The sequence below is a fragment of the Euprymna scolopes genome, chromosome 10 (assembly GCF_053919585.1).
Source record: "Euprymna scolopes isolate OS-2025 chromosome 10, ASM5391958v1, whole genome shotgun sequence".
In the NCBI taxonomy this organism is placed as follows: Eukaryota; Metazoa; Mollusca; class Cephalopoda; order Sepiida; family Sepiolidae; genus Euprymna; species Euprymna scolopes.
The window spans coordinates 23,010,518-23,030,271 of record NC_136491.1 but is presented as its reverse complement, the minus strand read 5'-3'; the positions used below and the strand labels follow the sequence as shown (position 1 = coordinate 23,030,271).

The 19,754-nt window shown below is 34.8% G+C and overlaps 1 protein-coding gene across 1 annotated transcript in view; it reads left to right on the top strand.

The window, feature by feature from the left end:
• The first annotated feature begins 3,946 nt into the window (after positions 1–3,946).
• Positions 3,947–19,754, top strand: part of LOC145285866 (uncharacterized) — a 57,326-nt gene continuing 41,518 nt past the window's right edge. The window contains exon 1 of the mRNA XM_080134310.1: positions 3,947–4,116. The gene's annotated coding sequence lies outside the window, so the exon portion shown is untranslated. The remainder of the gene's footprint in view (positions 4,117–19,754) is intronic.

Sequence of the window (19,754 nt, the reverse complement as noted above, 5' to 3'; positions counted from 1 at the left end):
TTACTGTACACGCAAAAACCCTTATCCCCGAGTGGCCTCCGGACCTTGATAAGTAGTGACTACCATGTAAAAAAAAAACAAAAAAACATGGAACGCAGAGGTAGATCTGATATAAATGTACAGAAGCTATCCCAGTCAGCGATAGAGTATTGATATACTGTACAATGGAGAGATACACCTGAGGACTTATTATATTTCGTTTTTATCTTAACTGATACAACAGAATGGTCAGAATATCCCAGTGGAGACAGAATGGAAGATGAACATAGCTCAAGGCAAGTTGTAAGAGAAAGGTCTAGGCGACTTGCATACTGACCGTCAGTGTCAGGTACACAGGTGGGTTTGTGAACAATCATAAGAGTTAGATCATAACCAATGAAGAAATCGAAACAGAACCTCCTCTTATCATCTGTCTTGTTTGAGTGAGTTAACCATTCCATAATGTGAATATTGAAGTCTCCACAGATGAGAATGTTAGCTGAAAGATGAGCACACAGGATGTGGCCAATTTTCTCAGATATCCTCTTAAAGATAGTAACTCCGCTGTTGTGGAGGTGAGAGAGAGCAAATATAAACGCAATGATGTGAGCAAGTGCAACTCGGAAGCTCATACAAGGTAATTTAGGATCTTCTCTGGAGATTTCCCTATCACATGGAAAGCCATCTTTAATGTAAGCACATATTCCATGACCATGGCGATCTTGAGGGTCAGATTTGGACGTTAAGTTAGAGTATCTTTTAATTACAAACTCATCTAGGGAAATAGTCAGACTAATGCCAGTTTCGCTTAGGAATAATAGGTCTGGTTTAGTTTCCTGTAATTGGATTTCAACCTCTGGAAAGTTGGAGCGTAGACATCTGATGTTGGAGAAGGAGACATGGTCATGGGGGTCTATGTTGGAAGTTGGAGTTCTGGGTTTAATCGTGTATCTTTTCTGGAAACTTTTCGTAATAGAGTTTTGGGATTTGTGGAACATGTCAACAGACTTGCTTAGAGCAGAGCAGAGAGAGAAACTAAGAGAGAAATAGAAACAAAGAATTTTTTTTTTGTAGCCCATGATAAGGTAAAGCCATAATAATTACCCAATAATAAGGCATCAAGAAGCCCCAACAGAAGCTACTGCATGTTCCAGAATCCATTCACCAGATGGCAATACGGCAGCCTCAGTACTTTGCACTTGCTGATAGGACGGCCTCCTTAATGATTAATCCAAGGTTTGAGTCCCTGACTATCAGGCTGATAACTCGTTTACTTTCAGCATCGTTATTAGTGACATGGCTACAAGTATAGAGATAGAAACAGAAATTTTCCAACATCTCAGGCGACTGCTCACACAAAAATACTGCCAACCTAGAATACAGCTTTTTCTTCTCCCTTTGTCAGAAAAATCACTTGTTATAAATAAGACCTGAGGGACAAATTAGGAAAAGCAGAGTTACAGGAGCTGCTGCTAACACATTCACAATGCATTGTCTACTCTCCTTTAAAAAAAAAAAGGTGTATATATTCAAATAGGAGTTATCTCCCTTGCCCACTGTTCTCTTTTGAATGGACTGCAAATTCCCATTTCTGTACTAACTCTATTAACAGCAATTTCTCGATAAAATGTTCTTGTTCTCTACATACGTATTCAGTTAGTTCTTCTCGTGCCATTTTTAACATGTATACCCTTGTAGGAGATTTGGTCAACATTCACCGATGCCTAGTATCACAGTCGTGGCATGAGCATAGGTAAATGTCTCCTAACCCCAACAAAAAAATAAATAAATAAATAAAGATAAAAAGGTGTAAGAATCAGCATCAACGCAAAGACGAATTTAAACGTTCATAATATTTTTATTTAACAATAGAAAGAAAAATAAATCATTTTTGCGGTTTTTCTTTTTTTTTTTTTTACACAGGCATCACCACATTATCAAGGCCAAGAGGCCACTCGAGGATAAGGGTTAAAAGAGTGCACAGTAGAAATTGGACAATATAATATAGTAATCATTAGTAATGAAAATTCGGTAAATTTGTTAACTTATATGGAACGGCTCATCAAGAACTTATTTACGTTAGACTTAAAGACAACCATATTGTAGTCAGCCGGAAAGCAGGAAAACGGAAGACAATTCCACAGGCGTGCAGTTCTAAGAAAGAAGCTTTGTTCATGGAATCTACATTTAGGTTTAGGCACAGATAGAGAGTTGGGGGAATTATTGATAGTGTCTACAGCTAGACAAGTATTTCTTGTGAAAGTTTGGCGAAGGGGGACCATAGACTGAAGCTCAGTCGAACACTTTCCATGAAAATAACGATACATCAGAGACAAACTCGCAACATCTCCTCTGTGAGATAGAGGTTGCAGGGAAGAGAAAAGGACATCTCCTACGAGGCTACGAAGTCTATTTTGAACTCTATCAAGGCAGGACAAGTCCTTTCTAGCAGCTCCTGCCCAGATGTGGCAACAGTATTCCATCCTTGGACGTACCTGGCTCTTATATAGATAGAGAATAGCATCAGCAGTGAGATATTTTTAATATCCATGTGTCAATTTAACACATGGGAGGTTAGCGACATGTGGAAGTGTTCTTGGAAACAGAGTCCTGGAAATAAATGCTATGTAGAACTGGAGTGAAAGAAGTATAATAAAAAGGAAAAAAAAAACAAATCCTTCTACGACTGAGGCAATCATGTTTTTTTTTAGATATAAAATAATTCTTTTTTTTTTTTTTGTCTTTACAAAAGGTATTAAAATCCGTTATATTAGTTAGTTCAGTACTGTGATAATTTTGGCTCCATAAATGTCTGATGTGATACAAGGTCATTTGGGGGGGGGGGGAGTTAATTCAATGAGATTCGAACGTTAATATGAGAGACAAAAAGAAACAAAAAAAGAAAAGGAAAATATTAATTCTCGTTTATATGGTACTTTTCATGTTGAGAATTTAGATGTATGATGCGCGCAAAGTTATATTGGTAGTTTTATGTCGAACCTTTACGGAGTCAACCAGCAAGTTGCTTAGTGCATTCTGAACTAAGCTGATTTGGGTTTGGTGCGCAGTGTCTTTACATAGGTTTTTGACCAACTCCAGAAGGCCATCAGAAAAAGAATTTAATAAGTGTTTTTTTTTTAAGCACCAATTGGATAAAAAGTAGAAACCCTGTCATGTGGTACTGCTGTGTACTGTACTATGTCTGTGCGAAAGGCAGAGTTTTAGTTTTTATGGCCACAGAATTTGTATCAACAAATGTACGAGCAACTGAAACGTTCTTTATCCATCCATTTTAATGTCTCTTGTCTGTCGCTTCACTCTTCACAAGTGAATAGTATATTACACAATACAAAACAAGTGGCTAAAGATGTGGAACAAAAACAGCTTCTAAGCTTGGCCCAAAATGACTGTTTCATTGGCTTAGCAAATGTTATTGTTGAGAAATAAAGCCTTCAGTAATCAGGCAAGCTTGATACTTATTGCTCCACAAGTTTCATAGAGAGGTATGAAGGAAGGGTACTTAGATGCTGGTGCTTAATAAATACCTCAGGCTACCCAAATGTTTGTTTGAATTGAACTTTTTGTTTTTCGGTTTGAAATTTTTTCAACCATGCATATTTCCCTTAGCTGCAAACGAAATATCTAGATATTAAAAAAAAAAAAAAAAAAAAAAAAAACGCTAACCGCTAGATTTAAAATGTATCCGCCAGATTCCAAACGAAATCTCCTTACCTGGCGGGAAAACCGCTAAATTGGCAAAATTACAGATGCGTATCCTTTCCCACCAATTCGTATAAAGATAACTAACAGAACAAAACGCATGTTTACTTATTCATTATCAAAAATAATGATTTAATTGATTCTATGTGTATAATATTTATATCGAATGAAATAAGTATTTTATTTTTATAGTTAAGTTGTTTGTGTTTTTTTTTAAATAATACGTATTGATGTCTGCGAATAAAATACTGAATCTGCAAGATCGTCATTAAAGTAACAAATGATAGTTTTTACCGCAGGAAAGATTTCGTTGTCTTTCAAATATTTTTTTTTTTCTATGATACATTCCGGTTTTTTATAGGTGATTATTTTCACCCCGTGGGATTTGTTAAATTATTTTGCAAAACATAAATTACGGTAAGATATTTTTTTCCTTTTCTGTTTGTTTTTAAGATCATAATCGCACTGAAAAGTAACGATTTCAAGTAAAGTAACTTGTTAAAAAAAAAAAAAAAAATGATGAAACGAACCGACAATGGGTATTTCTACTTCAGAAGATTTTAAATTTGATTTATTCATTAGATATTATAATATCTAATGAATAAATCAAATTTAAAATTAAAAGAAAAAGTAAATTTGGGATTAAAGCTTTGTTTTTAAATGTTTGTTTATTTATTTGATAATTATCCCGGACCCGACCGGGTTTCAAACAAACGTAATCAACCTTCTCGGGGGACAAGATCAAAGTGTAGTATCTGTTCTTCAGATGTTGCACTTCAATTTCTTGTTCTGTCAGTGGAGGAGAAATCCTTCACGACTGAGACAATTTCTATTTTTGTTCCTTTTCTCCACGTTAAAAACCGAGCCTGGTGTCTAACTCTGTCCCGTGGGGAGGCATTGTAAATAGGAACCTTCTCGTTTACTCTTTTTCCTAAGCGAAAGCTAAAATTAATGTTTTTAGGAAAATAAATAAATAATAATAAAAATAATGTATTTTGTCTCGTACTTTAAAATATGAATACTTCCTCCTTTTTATCAAAACTGTTTTAGTTGAAGATGTTGAGATTTACACTATCGTAAAATATTACCTATTTCCCCCCCAGACTCTACACGTGTGATTATTGTGAAACCTACTCTAATTTGTTTTGTGTTTTTAGTTTCGAAGATGCTCCCCCCTCTTTTTTTAGTTCTTGCAGAAGTTGTTTTCCGAATTAAGTAAATTATAGTTAAAAAAAAATGGTTATTTATAACACTTACTGATGTAGTAATAATAATGTTAGATAAATACTCCATTGTTTTTCATTTGCCTGTATAAATCAACTCTAATTCAAACCAATGTGTATTTATTTGGGTTCTTATTTAAAATTCGGTTCTATTCAAGATCGTCGACAGATCGATTTTTTTTTTTTAAATATGTGGTTTTAGCAAAAACAACCCTACTTGCTTAATTGTCATGTCGAAAATAGAAATATATCCAAAAATTACGAAAATCCATGGAGTAGAAAATTATTTGGCGGATCTGAACAAGCTTTTCTCTCTTGCCGTAAAATTAATTCATTTTCACGTTTTCTTATTTATTTTATTTTTTTATTTTTTTTGGTACTAGTGCACTTATTGATCCGTGCTGAAATAATAACGTTATTATTTAAAAAGCTATTCTTAACATGGGGAGGATGTTTTATAACTATTTTATACTTTAATCTTACAATTGAAAAAAAAAAATCAAAAACAAAAAAAACATAAAACTTTAATTAAACTTGGAAATACGATTTAAAAAATAGCGCGGATCAGTGCAAGTACTAGCACCCCCCCCCCCTGCGGATCGTCGATAACAGACTTTCATATTAGCAGGGGGGAAAATAAAACGTTTATTAATGATTTTTAACGTGGGGGATCACTTTTAAGTTATAACGTTCTATTAATTGATACCCCACTTCAAAACTCTTCCTAAGCTATTTTTGTGGTGCAGAAGAACAATTTAATAGAACGTTATAATTTAAAAGTGATCTCCCACGTTAAAAGTAATTAAATAAACTTAAAAAAAAAATTTTTTTCCTGCTATTATAAAAGTCTCAGATCGACGATGATCCGGGGCGGGGGTCCAGTGATCACCCCTTTTTGAAATGCCGGTTAAACTATTTTAAGGTCCACAAACGAAGTATTTATTAAATAAATACTTCGTTTGTAGACCTTAAAATTGTATTTTCTTTCCGTATCATCAAACTCTATTGTTTCTACATTCGAAATTAAATCTTATTCAAGATGTAACATGTTCTGTTCAATTAGTTGTTCACATTATGAACTAGTAAAAACAGCAAAAACAAAAAAAAAAGCACTAGACAATTTAATAATATTGAAGTGGTTAGCTCCAAAAATGGCTGCCAAATTTTGAGTAATTTGGTCTGATTTTTCAAACGGTGACAGAGCAAATTAATCCGTTGTATTTGTAGCTTCTTTTTTTTTTTTTTTTTTTTTTCGGACTTAATTTTATTGGTACTCATGCAGAGAGTGATCCATGCTGAAATAATAACGTTATTATTTAAAAAGCCATTCTTAACATAGGGAGGGGAGGGTGTTTTGTATCTAATCTGTAATTTAACCTTACAATTGAATAAAAAAAAAACCACCATAAAACTTTAATTAAACGTGGAAATACGATTTAAAAAACAGCGCGGATCACTCTCTGCATTAGCACCATTTTATTCATTCAATAAGAACAAATTAATATTTGCGAGGGAGGGAGAGAGAGAGAGAGAGAGAGAGAGAACAATTAGACAACAATCAAATTAATATGGTGGATTAATTTTCCTGTCACCACTTAGAAAACCAAACAAAACTAGTTGGTAAAATCTGGAAGCTAATCGTTTCAATCTTTCACGAAGCACCCTCTGAAACCACTGTCAATAATTTCCCCCATTTTTTATCTGTGTCTAAATCAAAACGTAGATTCCATGAACAAAGCTTCTTTCTTAGAAGTGCACGCGTGCACGCCACGCCTGTGGAACTCTCTTCCGTTTGCCTGTTTCTCTCCTGACTACAACTTGGATGTCTTCAAGTCCAACATAAACAAATTCCGCCCCCTTTAGTAAGACCATTTATCAAAATCGCCAATACTAATTATTACTACGATACATTGATTACTGTACACGCAATAACCCTTATCCCCGAGTGGCCTCCGGACTTTGATAAGTGGTGGACTGGACTGGTGACCTCCATGTAAAAATTTTTTTTTTTTAAGATATAACCAACAATTCTAAAACAAACCTCAGAAAAAATTTGGAGCATTTCTTAATGGTTTTTAAGTATCGGACCCCACTGCTTACTGCTATGGTTCCTGTTCTGTAGAAGTATCGTATTTTCTATTGTTACTTGCAATTAGCTGGTTTATTTTGTTTTCCCTCGAAATATAGACTCCCATTTAATATACTCATGTATTATGATTTTAGATCAATTTAATTAAATAATCGAGCACAAAACGGTAGCGTTTTTAACTCTTGAACTATTATGAAATAATTGTATTTTTAGTAGACGACTAAAACTTTATGAAAGATGTATTGTTTGTCGTTTGAGAGAGTTCTAATAGATTATTTAGGTATTTTTGTGTTAAATTTAGAGTGTCTCTTTATGGGACTTAACAATAACTATCTTATACTTTTCACTTCTCTGAAGGCAGATTGAACAAATTGAATTTTTCTCCAGTCTTTTTAGCTAGAATCAAATCTTCTTCAAAGTAAATTTAATTTGAAATCATTGGTGATATATGAAGTAGGGTCGTCCATGTAGTAAATGTGGTATTGTGGTGACCGCTGAAGTAAAAGTGGACAAAGAATGAAAGGAACTGTGCTTGAAGAAATGGATTGACAGGATGACCACCGCCTCAACTCTCTCTCTCTCTCTCTCTCTCTCTCTCTCTCTCTACACCACACACTTTTGATAGCTTTCTGCCTAATTTCTAAGATTTATTTACCTTTTATTTTTTACAAATCTTTCAAAGTGTTGTAGCTGTTTAATCTAAAGAGGTCATCATTCCAGGCATTACCTCCTCTTTTTAGAGGGTGGTGGTTTTATTGCCTCTCAGCATTTGTGTGGGGAGTTCTGATGAACTATACAAGTATCTTCTTTTTTTCTTTTCTATCCAGTATGTCCTTTTGGGAGTTGGATTTTCCCTATTCTGTGTCTAACTTTGCCCTCGTAGGGAGGTAGGTAAATAGACCACTAAAATATTACCGTTGCAGTATTACTAGCCAATGACTTTTCTTATGACATAAAAAAAAAAATTCTTTCCGATTTAATTTTTATTAGTCAACTAGCAGGGGTGCCCGGCGCTTCCCAGGTGTGTATGTGGTGTAGTAAGGAACTCCAGGGGTGGGAGGTCAAAAAAAAAATGGTAGTGGGGAATCAAAACAACAGTAGGCAGAGGTGTTTAAAAAAAAAAAGCAGACAGGCTCGAACCCATAACGCGAAGGAGAAAAAACATGACCTTTTAGCCAGTGTCTCCATAGCCCAACCAGAAGTTATGAACGTTGAAATTAAGCATAGTCAATCCAATCAATATGATGACTTGCGAAAATGGCGACACAAAAACGACCCCTCTTTGTAGAAAACGTGCCAGTTGAGGGTGAAGGAATTAATGCTTTTGGCCAATTTTTCGATATTTGCCGTCTGAGATCTCAAGCTTCAAAACAATACTGATCTCATCAAGTTTTTGCCAGACATACATACATGCATTCATTCACACAAATTCAGATTTCTATATATAGATTACATTGCACTTAGTGTGGATAGATTCCAATATAATTACTGATTATGTTCTAAAGTTCACGATTCCGATACAACTACTGATTCCGATTCTTTTTAAATTTCTAAATATAGGTTTGGTGGGTTGGATTACTTCAAACACTCATGTAAAGCAAACAATAAAAAAGCAATTGTCTGATATGATGGTTTTCACCGCATTGATCAAAGCTGATTTGCTTTTTGGACGTTCCCCGGCGGGAAAGCCAAGGAACACACACCATTTCAATTTAGCATTTTCGCTTTTATACTGAAAAGCAAAACACGCGCATAGACCAAGAAATATCGCAAAAATAGCGTGTAAAAGTTGCCGAAATAAAAGATACATGACAGCTCGTTTTATAAATCGTAGATATTATAATCTAGGTACCATATAAAAGGTTCTAAGAAAGAGTAACTGCTCCAAGCGCCCCCCTGAAAAAAAGCCATTTCACACACTAACACACATTTTGCCTTTTATATATATAGATAAAATTAGCAAAGTCAAATTATTTCAACAATAAAAGTTTAATAGAGCAGTATACTTTTTTTTTCTTTTTTTTAACAAAGGCTGTCTAAAAAAAAAATCTGAAAAATTCAAATGTTGATACTTTCAAGCTTCAACATAAAATTTGGTGTTTATTTAGAACTAGTAGGGGTACCTGGTGTTGACCGGGTGTTTAGGTGGTGTAGAAAGGAACCCGGGGGGGGGGGTAAAAAAGTGGTAGTGGGGGGGGGGTCAAAACAAAAGTATGCAGAGGTGTTAAAAAAAAAAGTGGTAGTAGGAAGGCAGGCTCGAACCCGTACCGCAAAGGGGGAAAAGAAGGTGGGAAAAAAAGTGATGTTTTTGCCGACGTATCCATGGCAAAACCGGAAGTCGCAAACGTTGAAATTAAGGCTAGTTGGTCGAAAGGAAGCAATGACTTTCAAAAATGTAGGCGAAAAAATCGACCCCTTCTTGTAGAAAACTGGCAGGTTGAGGGTAAAGAAATTAATGTTTTGGGTTAAATTTTCAACATTTGTCCTTCAAGACGTCGAGCTTCAAAATGGTACCGATCTCATGGGGATCCGTCGCGTGTGTCGAAAGTTTTTGGCAGACATACTCACACACATACACACACATGCACATTTTGCCCTTTATATAAATAGATTACACTTATGTAAAAAATACAGGAAAATCTTTCTAATGTATGTACCTGTCATAGAACGAAGATGTCATATTCCAAAAATTATGTAGGTTTAGCTAGTAAACAAAAATTTTTAGTTGTCAAAGGTCAACTAAAGATAAATTTGTCTGTAGAGCCCTGTAAAGTCTGTCATATGTCATGCTGCAGTGATGTCTTCAATGGTTTTGACATGCAGCTCATTTCTGGTGAAGGAGGTGTAATTCGCAACGTAGTCCTCTTTGCCTGGCTGGCGCGAGTGTCTCGTTGGACAGCTGAGTACCCAAAGGACTTAAACTCTGAGGTCAATAGGTGCTCAGTCTTCATCAATGGAATTGAAATTTGTTAGTCATCTCGTGTGACTTTGCTCAAGATCGTTATGCATGGTCTGCCATGATTTGTGATGTAGTGCAGGCTAGGGAAAAAGCTGACTAAATCATGGTGAACACAGGAACTCGTAAAGACTACAGAAAATCACAGATAATTACTCTCGAAATACAGGCTAATTACTTTTGAGTATCACATCTTGCCCAATTTTACTCACAAAATATCTTGACTATAAAATAAGTGATTTCAAAACCATTTTTATTTTCTTTTTAGGGTGATTAACTTCAATATATTCATTAACTCTAACAATGCGGAAATACACCTTGTGTTGTCGGGAGGAAACTTTTTTTTATTATTTAGTTATCTATGTAAATAAATTTTACTTGCTTTCAGCTCTCCTCCTTCTCAATCTCGTGGTCTTATGTGATACTAGAGTTTCACAATATTTCACGGATGTCACCCCTTTGTCATGTATTTCGGTTTTGGAGATATGCGTATATCCTGTATATAATATTTTGATTGCAGAAATTCCACTCTGAACCAAAATACCTTAGGTTTGCAACAACAGATGGCACATGCAAATTCATTAAGTCCACACTAATACCCACTATCTTATGTAACTTTAGGACCACAATATATAAACATTTAGGCGTTATAATAAAATTTCACGTTTCTTCCGAGGAGCAACACGATCACAATCTCACCATCTTTAGAGGAAGTAGTTACTATTTTTTCTAACTATTTTGTACTCCCACTGCTCCCCGGCACTATTTCTACATATTCCTACTCTACTGAATTTTATCCGTTCTTAACTGCCTATTCGACACATACACATACCACAACCTTTACATATTCTTGATTATAGAGAAAAAATGCTAGAACAATCAAGACAAAATTTCACTTTCCTACTATGTTCAGGCTTTATGCCATATTACCAGTGGGCACCACTGATACATAAATACTTAATAATTTTAAATGATTATTTAACATTTTCCACAATTAACATTCTTTCATAACTTCTCGGGCAATGCCGAGAACAGAGTCCGGCTATTTTCCAATAATTCTTTTACATTTGAGACGTATAAATTAGGGTCATACATTGGTTTAAATATTTTAAACTGGGAATTTTATATCAGAAATATTAATGAGGTCTAAACATACAGCAAAGCATTACTCTTCATGATTGGAAAGGTTTGCTCAGAAACCGGCAATGTGAACGAATATTAAAACAACTTATTTTAATAATGAACGGATTAGCATCAGGGTAAAGGTTGCTGATTATTGTACAAGTAAGCAGTTTGTGAATATCCACTTGAATCGCTCACCATTTCTAACAGAACTGAGCAGCTGTAATATGATGAAATAGCTGTTTGTAGATGATTTTATATATATCATTCAAACACTACCGTGGTTGAATATATGATTAAGTGGCAGTTTTAGTCATTTAGAACTGCTTTAAAGTTCCACAGCTCACTCATTTTTCAACCAAATTCCAAACAATTATTACAGTTTATAGATCACCTTCTAAGCTACATTGTGAAAAGAAAAATGTTTTTTTTTTTTCAATTTTCGTTTAGTAAAATAAAAGTTATGACGAATTTTCTGGTGTTCAAAATCATAAAAATTCGTAAGGAAGTGATCGAGGTTTTTTATGACTGGTTTCCAAAGCAACCACACCACTTCAGTGACTACTGTTGCCATCAATTCACCGCTTTTGCAAAAAGAGAAGTAATAAGTGAAACAGAGAATGAAAGCATGAAAGGGAGATAATTGGGGGTATTTTATTGAAAGCAGACGAGTGTTGTACATTGTTATTACATATGAGTATGTTATGTTTAGGGGAGCAAAAAAACAAAGAACAAATGAATTTACTGGAAGCCCGGAAAAATCATGGATTGCAATATAAAAATGCGAGCATGAAAAGTAATATGGTTAAGCTTAAACATGCAAAAAAAGTTGTTAAAACTGGAAAAGAAAAGGACAAGATATTCTAGTAAAAAATATAATAAATTTATAATTTAAAATATTGCAGCATTTAGAATTTTTTTTTAATTCAGTTTAACATTATGTAATAAATATAAAAGATTTTGGAGTTTGACAAGAGATACCTGAAGAAAGTCAGAGATTACATTGGCTGAAATGTGAAAATAACACTCAAGATGAGAACAGTGAGCTAAATAATGCAAATGAGAAGTGATAAAAATAGATTTGAGAAAGAGGGATAAATAAAGACCTCGCCAGAAATAGGTTAGATTGGAAATAAATTTCTTAAAGCTATCCAACATGTGACAACGTAAAATGAACGTTAAATTCAATGTGGTGAAGAATGTGCAGCACAGGTTGTTATAGTGTACCGTTTCATGTTATGACATGCCTGGAAAAAGTTTTGACCCCAAAATCAAAACCTGGGAACTGAAGGGCTAGCACATTCAGAAAACATTCCAAGACTTTTTTTAAAATCAGCAAGGATTATCAGGCAGTTGCTGTAGAGAAATGTTAACATCAACTCAATGGTCTTCTTAGTCTGAACAACCATGTTTACAGACGCCAAGAACTGCAAGTGATGGAAAGAAACTTATGGGTGAAATGGTTAACACAGCAATACAAAGAAAAAAGATCAGTTCGCTGAAGTAGGTGTGTCCTCAGTCGAACAAGCTACAATTGCATATCTGTTGAGCCACATTGACTTGACAGGAAGTAACATCTTCAAAGTTGTTCAGCAGATGAAGAGGAAAGTAAAGAGGACAGAAGCAGCATCATTAAACACAATCGAACATTGAATTTCCATGGAAATCTGATCTTAAGCAAAAGAGATCAGGCCAAGGTTCACAGACCTACCTTTTTTTTTTTTTTTTCTTTCATCCCAAATAAGACATATTGCCATTTGGATGTAAAGGACTACTATTTGGAATCATAGGGACTGTGGGAAGTTGAGCAGCGAAATGTCTGTTCACATTACAGTTAAACTTTAACAGGTTAATACAATCAGGGAAACTGGAAATAAGAAGGTATTTATCATCAATGGACCTGAGGTCATCTCATCAGACAAGGCCAAGAACTTTGCAGCTAACTCTACCCTCTGCGACGGAGGCCATCAACTCTCCGTATTTCCTCCTACAACAGACAACACACTATGCAACATACAAATATCTGTGTGTGAGGTCGCCAAGCTAATCAAGAACCTTGATTCCAGTAAAGCAACTGGCCCAGACCACATTCCAATTATAGTGTTGAAAAAGCTTCAAGCAGAACTTGCCCCATACTTACAAAACTGTTTAAGCATTGCCTTAAGGAGAAGTGCTGTCCAACACCCTGGAAAACCTTGTCAGTATGCCCTGTATTTAAGAATTCAGGTGATAAGTCATCTTCCTCTCAGTACAGACCAATAAGTCTCTTGTGTGTCATGAGTAAGCTGCTGGAATCCATATTAAATAAAGAAGTAGTCAACCATCACAGCAGAAACAACCTCCTTAGTGACATGCAATATGGTTTCCGTTCTGCTAGATCTATAGCTGATGTGCTAATGGTTATATCCCATAGGATTAGTGAATCTCTCAACAAAGGCTTCCTTTCTAGGGCAATTGTTCTTGACATATCAAAGGCCTTCGATAAGGTATGGCATAAGGGCCTACTTCACATGATTTCCAGCTACGGTATAACTGGAAATGTTCTCTCAATAATTAAATCATTTCTCTCTGCTAGGCTCATAAGAGAAGTGGTTGATGGGCAACAATCAGACGCCCACAGTATTAATGCTGGAGTCCCCCAGGGGTCCATCCTGAGCCCAACTCTCTTCCTGATCTACATCAATGATCTCCCAAAACACATACTTAAATCATTCGTTGACATCTATGCTGATGACACGACCATCTATGGCAACACATCAAAGGCCGTAAATGACAAAGCTCTCTCTGATCTTGAGCGCGTGGTACAGTGGGGGAAGAGGTGGCTGGTCACTTTTAATGCATCCAAAACCAAGCTTCTATCTACATCATCGACGCTCTGATCCCCATCTAGCATCAATTGAAATGGATGGCTCTCGTCTTGGGGAGGCTTCATGCTTTGACAAACTCCTGGGTTTGACCGTTACTCCTTATCTGAAATGGAACACGTATATCAAGTCTGTTTCCCGGGCCGCTGGGAAAATGGTAGGATCCTTCTACCGCTCCAGAAGATATCTCACTACTGATGCAATTCTCTATCTGTATAAAAACCAAGTACGTTCAAGGATGGAATACTGCTGCCACATCTGGGCTGGAGCTTCTAAAAACAGCCTATCCTGCCTTGATAAAGTATGAAATAGACTTCATGGCTTAGTGGGGGATGCCCTTTTCTCTTCCCTGCAACCTTTCTCTCACAGAAGAGACGTTGTGAGCCTGTCTTTGTTTTATCGTTATTTCCATGGGAAGTGCTCGTCCGAGCTCCAATCTCTTGTCTCCCTCGCCAATCTTTCACGTTAAACACCCGTCTAGCTAAAACTACTGTCAGTAATTTCCCCCACTCTTTATCTGTGCCGAAATCAAAATGTAGATTCCATGTACAAAGCTTCTTTCTGAGAAGTGCATGCCTGTGGAATTCTCTTCTGTTTGCCTGTTTCCCACCTAATTACAACTTGGATGTCTTCAAGTCCAACATAGACAAATTCCTGATTAATCACCCCCTTAAGTAAGACACTTTATCAAATCTCCAATACCAACTATTACTATGATATTATCTCATTGATTACTGTACACGCAATAACCCTTATCCCCGAGTGGCTTCCGGGCCTGGATAAATGGTGATCCCCATGTAAAAGAAAAAAGTTTAATGGTCCAAGTATTAGAGTAGGCTTTCCAGAATTTAGGGATTTTACTCTTCCAGTGTACCAAATTTCACTTCTTTGCATTTCATAAAAAATTAAAAATTAAAAAGCTATTGACCTGCAAGAAAGTAATACACAGGGTGTATATATATATATATATATATATATATATATATATATATGTCTTTGAAGTTTTTAACCTTTAAAACTATACAAAAAAATATTTTTTATCATTTGTTAGGAAACCATCTAGTCAGTAAGTCATTTAATCACCTACAATCACTGCATCAACTCGCTCTCGAATTTACTATAGTACTAATAATTTATTTTTCAAGGGATCATCAGTTGTTTACCATGAAACACTGTTTCGGGGATTTAAAAACAAAACAGTATATTACACCGTGGCTCCCCAGCAGTGCTGGTCAAACACCACCTCCCTTAATCTTAGGAAGAAGACCTGTTACAAACATTTGATCCAATTTCCTATTCTTAATTGCGATTACTAACCTTTTCATACTTTAAAAATGACTTTCTTATATATATATATATATATATATTTCTAATCTAACTCCCCTTCATCTACAACGATTTTTTCCATTCTTATTGGCATTAAAACTCCGTCCATCTATGAATTCTGACGAAGCTGGTCGGATCTCTCCTCATCTTCAGAGGATATCTTCCTAGTGGAAACAATATGTAAATTCATTCTGTACTCACGGCAATAAATTTCCTATATATATATATATATATATATATATATATATATATGTATATAAGATAAAATTAAAAGCCAAGAACAATGCGAGATTTTTTTTTATATAGAGTAAAATTAAATGCAAACAAAAGAAATAAATTTCTTTTTTTTTTTGTTGTTTGTTTTTTCTTTTTCACACAAATTTTAACTCTAAACAACAGTAATTTTTTTTTTTTCTGTTGTATTCAATGGTGTTGTAAATCTCAATATATTTCAGACTTATTAGTCCATTTTCAAGAGAAGACAGCGGAAGAATGTTCAAAATTGGAAAAGTAGCCGCAGAGTTTGCCACGTGATACCGCGAAATATAGAACAAAAAATGACGTGAGGAGAACGTTAAAATAAATCAGTTGATGTTTGAAATACTTGTTGCGTTTGTGAATCAAGGGAGATGACTATTCAAGCAAGGTTTTTTTTTTTTTTTAATTATTGTTTTTCTTATGTTTTAAATTTATATTATAAAAGCGGAGCTCAATTCCAGTCTATTGTTTAGTGTGGGAGTATTTTTTGAAATAATTAAAGATTCGAGGATACGAAGTTGACCTACGTTTCTTGAAGAAGCAAGAATGTTGATGTGAAAATCTGGTTCTGAATTAATGCAAGTGCGAATATGTTTATAGAACGACGAAGCAGTAGTGTTTAAGTGCTCTTTAATGCGGTGATGAAGCAATCTGGTAGTGCTTCCGATGTAAGATGCACTGCATTTAGCACATTGTAGGTCGTAAACAACGTGGTTCTTAAAGCATAAACCTGTGTGTGATATTGGGCAATTAGAGAGTGAACAAGGGGAAGGTGTATGCGATGGATGTTTTCGGTTGAGCTGTTGTCTTAAAGTAGATCCAGTGTGGATGAGTTGAATGTTGAGCCCCTCGCTGCGGATGGCTTTTCGGATTGAAGATGAGATTTTGTCACTGAGGAAGGGTAGTTTTAGAAAACAATTGTTAGAGAAGGGTCGGGTGTTGCGTTTTTTCTTTTTAAGTGAGGATAGGATCGTATTAGGGTAGCCGTTTAGTGAGAGGGTCTGTAGGAAATTGTTAGTGTGTGTATGTTTGTCGGAGATGTTAGTGCATTTGTCTTGTATGCGTGAGATTTCGGCATGTGCGTAGTTTAGTTTGTCCTTGAGAGGTAGCGCAGATTTGAAATGAAAACCCGCCAGCAAACGCCTCTTCGTACATTTCAAATCTGCGCTACCTCTCAAGGACAAACTAAACTACGCACATGCCGAAATCTCACGCATACAAGACAAATGCACTAACATCTCCGACAAACATACACACACTAACAATTTCCTACAGACCCTCTCACTAAACGGCTACCCTAATACGATCCTATCCTCACTTAAAAAGAAAAAACGCAACACCCGACCCTTCTCTAACAATTGTTTTCTAAAACTACCCTTCCTCAGTGACAAAATCTCATCTTCAATCCGAAAAGCCATCCGCAGCGAGGGGCTCAACATTCAACTCATCCACACTGGATCTACTTTAAGACAACAGCTCAACCGAAAACATCCATCGCATACACCTTCCCCTTGTTCACTCTCTAATTGCCCAATATCACACACAGGTTTATGCTTTAAGAACCACGTTGTTTACGACCTACAATGTGCTAAATGCAGTGCATCTTACATCGGAAGCACTACCAGATTGCTTCATCACCGCATTAAAGAGCACTTAAACACTACTGCTTCGTCGTTCTATAAACATATTCGCACTTGCATTAATTCAGAACCAGATTTTCACATCAACATTCTTGCTTCTTCAAGAAACGTAGGTCAACTTCGTATCCTCGAATCTTTAATTATTTCAAAAAATACTCCCACACTAAACAATAGACTGGAATTGAGCTCCGCTTTTATAATATAAGTTTAAAACATAAGAAAAACAATAATTAAAAAAAAAAAAAAAAAAAAAACCTTGCTTGAATAGTCATCTCCCTTGATTCACAAACGCAACAAGTATTTCAAACATCAACTGATTTATTTTAACGTTCTCCTAACGTCATTTTTTGTTCTATATTTCGCGGTATCACGTGGCAAACTCTGCGGCTACTTTTCCAATTTTGAACACTCTTCCGCTGTCTTCTCTTGAAAATGGACTAATAAGTCTGAAATATATTGAGATTTACAACACCATTGAATACAACAGAAAAAAAAAAAATTACTGTTGTTTAGAGTTAAAATTTGTGTGAAAAAGAAAAAACAAACAACAAAAAAAAAAAGAAATTTATTTCTTTTGTTTGCATTTAATTTTACTCTATATAAAAAAAAAATCTCGCATTGTTCTTGGCTTTTAATTTTATCTTATAATTTTCTTCAACAATGCTTCAAGCAAACTACAACCTACTTATATATATATATATATATATATATATATATATATATATATATAATGTAATGGTTTCCTTCAATCTTGACAGACTATGGATACCCACTGTAAGGGTGCCTGCACATAAAATTTTTGTGGCAAGAGTTGCGCAATCTCTAACCACACCTCTTCTGAGTCGACATTGTTGAATACCAGTGACAAGTGAAGTACAGGATGACTGGAAACAAATGCTGAGATAAACGGAAAGCACATACAGTGCCTAGAATTCCCAAATGGTCACCCATCTGGAACTAACTAGGCTCAACATTGGTTCTCGTCAGATCACCGAAGTTAAGCAGTGTGTCAACGTGATTATGCCACACACACACACTCTAACACACAACACATTAACTCTTTCACATTGTCATCTGTTCAACAATTTATCTGTTTATATACTCCTAACTTTTCTCACTGAATTTTCTACGAAGAAAACAAATGAAGATTAATTCTTATTAATAACTTTTAATCAAATGTAATGCGTGTAATTAAGTGGGAAAGTTTTGATTACAATTTTTCTGACGCGTGGATAATTCACGGTCTTTAAATTATCAACTCGGACTTTCTCAATATTTCAACTAATGAATCCTTGTTCTCTAACAAAGCTTATCAAAAAAAATGAACGAACATTCTATTTACATATCTGTGTAAACTTTCATTTTTGAACGTAAAATATCTTTTTGTGAAGTTATGGTTTTGAACTCATTTTTTTTTTTGTTCATCATTTAATATATTTCTCTAGTTCTCTCTCTCATATTTAAGTATTTTTTGTTCACAGGAAATCCCCACTTATCAAGCCACAAAGGCCATTTGAGAGTAAGGATTAATGAATGTAATTATATAACTATTATCTGAAAACGTCTTTTTTTTGTTTTCTGAAACCGCCTCTCCTTAAAAATCTTTCCCCAAACTAAAACCGTAAGAGCCTGTCAAACCTCTAACTTGTAGCAATTTTTTATTTTTTTTATTTTTTTTTTGTAATGGACTTTTTTTTTTAAAGTTCTATGATTCTTATTTTGAAAACATAGTCTATCGCATAGTTTTGGATTTTTGTTCTGCTTTTTTAATTTTATATAAAACGATTTTCATTTCTTGTTTCTAAAATAATCTGAAATTTACCCTTAATATTTCTTTTAATAGAAATTCAAGCCGATTTGAGTTAATTACTATTAGAATCTGATTTTGTAAAAATGTTGAGATGATCTTATTTTCAGTTAAAATATTTTGGTACTTAAGGACTGTGCTATAGTCGAGATAAATTAGGTAGTTTATCGAAAAGGTTGGAAGGTGACAAACAAAAGTTTAGTGACTTTTTGGTGCAAGCTCGGGTCAATTTTTTTTTTTTTTTTTTTTTTTTCAATGAAATATTTCTGTCAGTATGAAACTAAATATATGCGAGAGAGAAAAAATAAGACAATAAAATTACAAATGAATACCACCAAACATTAATTTATTATGAACTGCTTAAAAAGTAGTTATACAAATTGGGCATTCATAGCTGTCTTTGGATTTTTCATCTGTACTATATATGCAGTATTTCAAAATATTAAGTTTTTTTAATTTAAATAACAGTTACCTGTTTTGATATTAAGGAGTGATGAATAAAAAGAAATCTGTGTTAGCTTTGCTATAGAATTTCTTTGACATTAATTATCATTTAAACGGATGACATGATAATGGATTGTATGTTTTTGGCAATTTTTGAAAAAAGGTAAAGTTTGTTTTATAATCTCATGTTTTCTTACTATATTATTAAAAGAAAAAAATTACCTTGATCTTGTAACAGCCACAAAAAATCCAAACATGGGACCTATTTTGTGATGTAGAAATACCTAAAAAAATCTCTACTATGCTCTGAATATGTTTGGGAAGAT